Source organism: Diachasma alloeum, unplaced genomic scaffold, assembly GCF_001412515.2.
Source record: "Diachasma alloeum isolate Michigan unplaced genomic scaffold, Dall2.0 Dall_scaffold_00784, whole genome shotgun sequence".
NCBI lineage: Eukaryota > Metazoa > Arthropoda > Insecta > Hymenoptera > Braconidae > Diachasma > Diachasma alloeum.
The window spans coordinates 98944-105488 of record NW_021680914.1 but is presented as its reverse complement, the minus strand read 5'-3'; positions in this window follow the sequence as shown (position 1 = coordinate 105488).

Genomic DNA, 6545 nt, shown 5'->3' with positions numbered 1-6545 from the left:
TGTTGCGCTGCGTTGTGTTGGGGGATATCAAGCTGGAAGACCTGGTGATAGGAGGCACCAGGTTAGTCATGTATTTTACATGGATGAACTGAAGTTATTCGCCTCAGGAGAACGACAGCTCAAGCTTCTGCTCGACGTTGTCGCAGTGTATTCGCGTGCGGTTGGCATGAGATTTGGGTTGGGCAAGTGCGCCGTTCTCTATCTAAAGAGGGGCAAATTCAGTGACGAAATGGGTGATTTTCAGCATGTGGATGGAAGCGTCATACATCATCTTGGCGCCGAAAAGTCATATCGATATCTTGGCTTCAATCAGCGTTTCGTAGTAAACGCTGAGGCAGTTAAGGAGACTCTTTGCGGAGAGAACCGGCGGCGGCTGCGGAAAGTTTGGAAATCCGAACTTTCCGGGAAGAATAAAGTCGCCGCTTCGAACATGTTCGCTGTCCCGGTGCTTCTCTCCTCCTTTGGAGTTCTCAAATGGAGCAGAGGTGAACTGAAGCAGCTGGACAGAGATACCCGCAAGCTGATGAATACCCACAGGAGTCTCCATCCACGCTCTTCGAGTTCGCGGTTATATTTTCCGCGGGAGAGTGGGGGACGAGGACTTCCCAGTTTGGAGGCTCTACATGATCGTCTAGTCCTCGGTTTAGCTTGTGACGTTATGAATGGTTTGAATCCCCACTTCGAGTTCGTGCATGATCATGAGCTGCCCAAGCAGTTCAAGCTTTTTTATATAAGGCAGCAGAGACCGCAGCGGCGTCCCTCGGTTTGGAATTTCGTCGTGGCCGAGATGGCCAGTTGGCTGGTGATTCATTAGCCTTCATGGCCAAATCTCGGCGTAGAGCGACCATCAAAGCGGTGGAGCAGTCCACCTTGTTCCGCCAGCACGTTGATAGGCCCATGCATGGCGTATTTCTCCGCCATGTGGAAGAGCAGGGTCTCTCCGTCCAGTTGACCTTCTCTTTCTTGAAGTCAGCTGGCTTGAAGTCCGACACTGAGGGTTTCATTTGCGCCTGCCAGGATTGTGTGGTAAACACTCTAGTCCATCGAAGTCGTGTTATAGGGTTGCAAGTTCCAGACATTCGATGTCGAGCTTGCCAGCAGTCCCCGGAAACTCTGATGCATCTTTTATCGGCTTGCCCGACATATGCCATCACGAGTTATATCCATCGACATAATGCGGCTTTGAGAATGCTGTATTTCCATCTGCGGCACTCTTTTGGGATAGACAGAACACCACTGCTGCCGTATGCTCCAGGAGATAGTGAGTCCGTTGTCGTGAACTAGAGGTGTAAGATTTACGGGAACTTCTCGTTCGCGACTGTCGGGCCAATCGTTGCGACGAAACCTGACATCGTCCTGTTCGATTTTGATGACAAAATCATCTATGTCATTGAGTTCTCAGCTCCGGCTGAGAGCAACATCACAGTTGAAGAAGAGGAGAAACGGCTCAAATACCAATCACTCCTGTTTGAGCTACGTCAAATAAACAGAGGATTTAAAGTGAAGTTGGTTGTCCTTATCATTGGCTCTCTTGGGGGAATGAAGGAGTCATTCCTATCTGCGCTCAAAACCATTCCGGCCTGTAGGCGTTAAGCCTTCAATTTGGCTGGCCAGATGCAGAAGGCAGTCATCCTCGGGTCCCTTCGTCTACTTAGGCAGCATGATTCTGGATTGCAATAGAGCTCACCCTCTAGTTAGAGAGAGCACTATTGCAGAGCGATAAGGAAGGCTTTGCATTGCTTATCTTGCTGGGCGGTCTTCGAGGTGAAGTCGGAGCCCTGGAGGATCGTTCAGCGATCTCATTTACGAGTGAAAAAAATGATAATAATAATAATAAGTAGCAATAACTAGTTACTAGTTGGCGTGCCCCTCGCCCGGTGAGGAAGTTCTGGTCCCTGGACTCCCAGTCGTCTCCAGGGGTCTCCTTCCTGCCGCAGTAGCCGCCGTGGTGTTGGCCTAACCAGACGGCCTCACCTATACCCGGTTTCGTCATCGAGCCGAGGCAGAGCCCCCTACAACCGGTCCCTCTCGGATGGGGACCGCGGATCAGTTGGGAGGGGCCGACGATCGGGATCCAATGGTAACGACCCGGCTGTCCAAAGGATTAGTTGGGCGGAAAAACTCAAGGAGGACCTCATGCAGTGTTGGCAGGACAGGCAGACTGTGGGCCAGCGCGGAAAGGCTACATGGCGAGAATGAGAAACTTGTGGTGCGTTATGCACTCTGAGTTCTCGCATTTCACAACTCAACATCTGAGAGATCAAGCCAGCCGCTTGCGCCGCCAAGGATATGATTTGCTGGTTGTTCGACGGGAGTCGGTGGGTCTTCATCTTCCTGATGTACCTCAGGAGGGTGATGATCCCCAGCCAGAGCAGCCGATCCAGCAGAGCAGTGAAGAACCAATTAGGACCATCCGAAACATAAGAGCAAAACGAGAAAGACTAACTGGGAAGTTTCGTCTTCGGCCTCAACAACTGGCGGTTGAGAATGAGGTTTTGACCACGGGACTCCCTCCGGATGTCAATTTACTTGACCTGAACTGGGCTGTGTATGATGCGCCTCTTCGTTTGAAGCCTCATCTCCCAAGTGTGGGGTCATGCGAGGTGAAAACACGGAGGTGCATTGCGCAGCTTCAGGCCAAGATCGAAGAGGCTAGGAAGCAGGCGTCGCACATTCAGTGTGTGGTTGAGTTCATCATTAGTGGTAGGCCTTTTACGGCTCGCATCCGTAAAATATCTGCGGGTTTGCGCTATCCCAATCACTCTGAATAAGGCAGTCCTCCTCTTGATTAAGGAGAGATTTGTCGAGAACTTGCGCGTTGTAGGGATCACAAAGCGGTCTCTGGAAAAACGGTTGAGTCAGGTGGTTGACAATTCTGTCTTCCAGTCTGATCCCAATCGTTGGTTCGATCCACCAGGAACTGCGCCGGACAAGATGCCTTCGCTTGAGCAGGTTGAAAGGTTTTGGAGGGATCTTTATGGTTAAGTCCCCAATCTCATGGGGGAGACCCCGGCCTTTCGAGAGTTTCGCGCGTTTTGTCGAAAGCATTGTCAGCAGGATGGGGAATTCTTAACAGTCACTCAGGAGGAGGTTCGATTTGCTTTGCGGAATATGAAGAACCATGCCGCTCCGGGTCCTGATTATATTAACGCCTTTTGGTGGAAGCGGTTTACCTCTGTTCATAACCATCTCGCTCGGATATTCACAGCATTCTTCGAGGGTAGTGAGCCTATTCTTGAGTGGCTGGTGGAGGGAAGAACTGTGCTTCTCCCGAAGAGAGGAGACGTGACTGACCCAGCGAACTATAGGTCGATCACGTGTCTGAATACACTATACAAGCTCTTTACGGGGATCTCGAATGAGCGCATCCTCCGTGATATACAACCAGTGTGGCAGTCACTTCACGAACACCGTGGAGGGAAGCGAAGGCTGTCAAGTTGTAAGGAATGTTTCCTGGTCGATCGTTGCGTGCTGCATGATTCGATGCAGTATCATCACAATCTGTCAGTGGCCTGGGTCGACTATCGCAAGGTATTTGATAGCACGAGCCATGAGCTCATTTTCCTGCTATTGGAATGCCTTGCCGTAGAAGATAACATAGTGAGATGCATCAAAGATCTTGCGCCGCTCTGGAGAACGCGCTTCACCATAACATCTGATGAGGGGAGGCTGACTTCAGGGCTGGTGCAGTTCAGGAGAGAAGTTTTTCAGGGTGGTACCCTGAGTCCCTTCTTGTTCTGCATTTCACTGATGCCGCTGTCTGTTGCATTGCATTGTGTGGGAGGCTATCAAGCCGGAAGACCTGGCGATAGGAGGCATCAGATCAGACATCAACTCAAGCTTTTGCTGGATGTTGTAGTGGTATATTCACGTGCGGTCGGTATGAGTCACGGGTTGGACAAGTGTGCCGTCATCCATATGAGGAGGGGTAAAGTGGGTGACGAGGTACGTGATCTTCAGCTTGTGGATGGAAGTGTCATACATCATCTTGGCTCCGAAGAATCATGTAGATATCTTGGATTCTATCAGCGGTCGGTAGTGGATGTTGAGGCAGTCAAGGAGACTCTTCGCAGTGAATACCGGCGACGGCTACGGAGAGTTTGGAAATCCGAGCTATCCGGCAAGAATGAAGTCACTGCATCGAACCTGTTTGCTGTCCCAGTGCTTCTCTACTCCTTTGGCGTTCTCAAATGGAGTAGAGACGAGCTGAAACAGCTGGATAGAGATACCCGTAAGCTGATGAACATCCACAGAAGTCTGTATCCCCGATTTTCAAGTCCGTGATTGTATTTTCCACGCGAGAATGGGGGGCGAGGTCTTCTCAGTTTAGAGGCTCGTCATGATCGTCTAGTCCTCGGTTTAGCTTGTGATATTATGAAGGGCTTGGATCCGCACTTGGGATTCGTATATGATCATGAGCTCCGCGGAATCCAGGTCTTTCTGTATAAGGCAGCAGATACCGCAGCAGCTTTCCTCGGTTTAGAGTTTCGTCGTGGCCGAGATGGTTAGTTGGCTGGTGACTCATTAGCCAGCATGACGAAAGCTCGCCGTAGAGCGACCATCAAGCAGGCGGAGCAGTCCACCTTATTCCGCCAGCACATCGATAGGCCCATGCATGCCGCGTTTTTCCGTCATCTAGAAGATCAAGGCCTATCTTTTCAGCTGACATTTTCTTTCTTTAAGTCCGCTGGCTTGATGTCTGAGACTGAGAGTTTCATCTGCGCATGTCAGGATGGTGTAATAAATACCCTTGTCTATTGAAGCTGTGTTATGGGGTTGTAAGTTCCTGACACCCGGTGTCGGGCTTGCAAACAGTCCCCCGAAACTCTGATGCATCTCCTGTTGGCCTGCCCGAGATATGCTATCACGAGTTATATTCATCGTCATACTGCGGCCCTAAGAATGCTTTATTTCCATCTGGGGCACTCCATGCGAAAGCCTCCGTGGACCGTTGTTATAATGAGTAAGAAAATAATTACCGGGAAATGCAAGACTCGCCCGTGCCCCGAAAATACAGCCGACCCAGGTGTCAATTGAGATCCTTCACGAGTTACTCGAATGAATCGACAGTCGATTCCCCACTCATTGGTAAAATTATGATTCTCCACTCTATGCATTCAGCATTTCTGACTAGGCCAATTTTAATGAACACCGGATAACCCACGTGGAAGAAGGCATCACAATTCTCCAAGGTTATGCTTTAGCTTATCGCACATCAAGAGGCCGTAACGTCATTCCATGAACACGTGGGCTCGAAAAAATCCAATGGATCGGAAATTATGACGATTTGCACCCCATTATCACTCCCCCTCGATAGGCGTGCATCATCATTACGAAGGGTCAAACTGAGATTCCGGGAATCATGAAAGGGGACCGATTCCGTGAATCACGCGTAGCGCGCGAGGCCTGAACTCACCCTTACTTTTCTACCCTCTTGACCACGGATCAACCTGGTGCGCGCAGAATCCATCAATTGATATGAATACCCAGATATGGCCATCATCCGAGGACATCGGGTTGCCATGAACCCACTCCTACTTAATCCCTCATTATGGATAGGGTCAATCAAAGATATATAAGGGCTGCTCCCGGACTGTCAGAGCAGTTACCAGGGCAGTAACCAAGCAGTTACCAAGCAGTTACCAGTTTGTCGCCCAGTTAGCGATCAGCCAGTAGACAGTCGCAGTCGCAAGGGCCAATTACTAAGAACGAGTCATAGAGAGTTAATTGCCAAACCCAGCTATCCGAATCAGTTCTTGGTATCGCTCAAATTACGGACAGTGATTATTCGCAATCTGCATATTTCGCCTACACTATTTTGAACCCAGCCGATTAGTCGACTCATCTCCAGTAATTCCTCAACCCACTGTCTTGGGGGCAATATTCGTCACGGAGCTGTAGATACTCCCCCCAACGACGTATTGTGGTCTCGCCGTTCAAGTGTCCACCTGGAGTCATTCTTTCGTGCAGGCCCAGGTAGTCAAATCTCCGTCTTAACCGTCTTTCCACCGAACAAGTGAAACTGCCATTGTAAATCATCGGATCGTCAGAGAGTCACGCATCAATACTACTGGTCATCAAAATCAGCTCTTCTTCCTGCTAGTAAGGGTCATCAGAGTGCAACAACACCGCGTCTGAGTGATCACACCCACTTCAATTTTACTTAAGGATAATCGGGCGAGGAGAAATGTAGGAGGTAAGGCGGAGGGGTTTCTATTGTCTTCCTACAGAAAACCAATTGCTGGACAAAAAAATTTTTCCCATTCGGATTCAAAATGCAGGCAATATTAGGGAGTATCTCCAGCCAAAAATTATTTGTGGAGCTAGTCAAATTTATTTGTATCGGTTCCACGCTTTCAATGGTTTTCAGATTGTTTTTTTTTTTAATAAATGAAAAAATATAAATCCATGCGAAAAAGTGGCTACATCGTCGGTAGTTTTTTTTTTGTTCACCAGGAGCTGGTACCACTGGCCCGAGGGAGCTCCAATTACCACGCTTCATCGCTCTCTCTCTCTCTCTCTCTCTCTCTCTCTCTCTCTCTCTC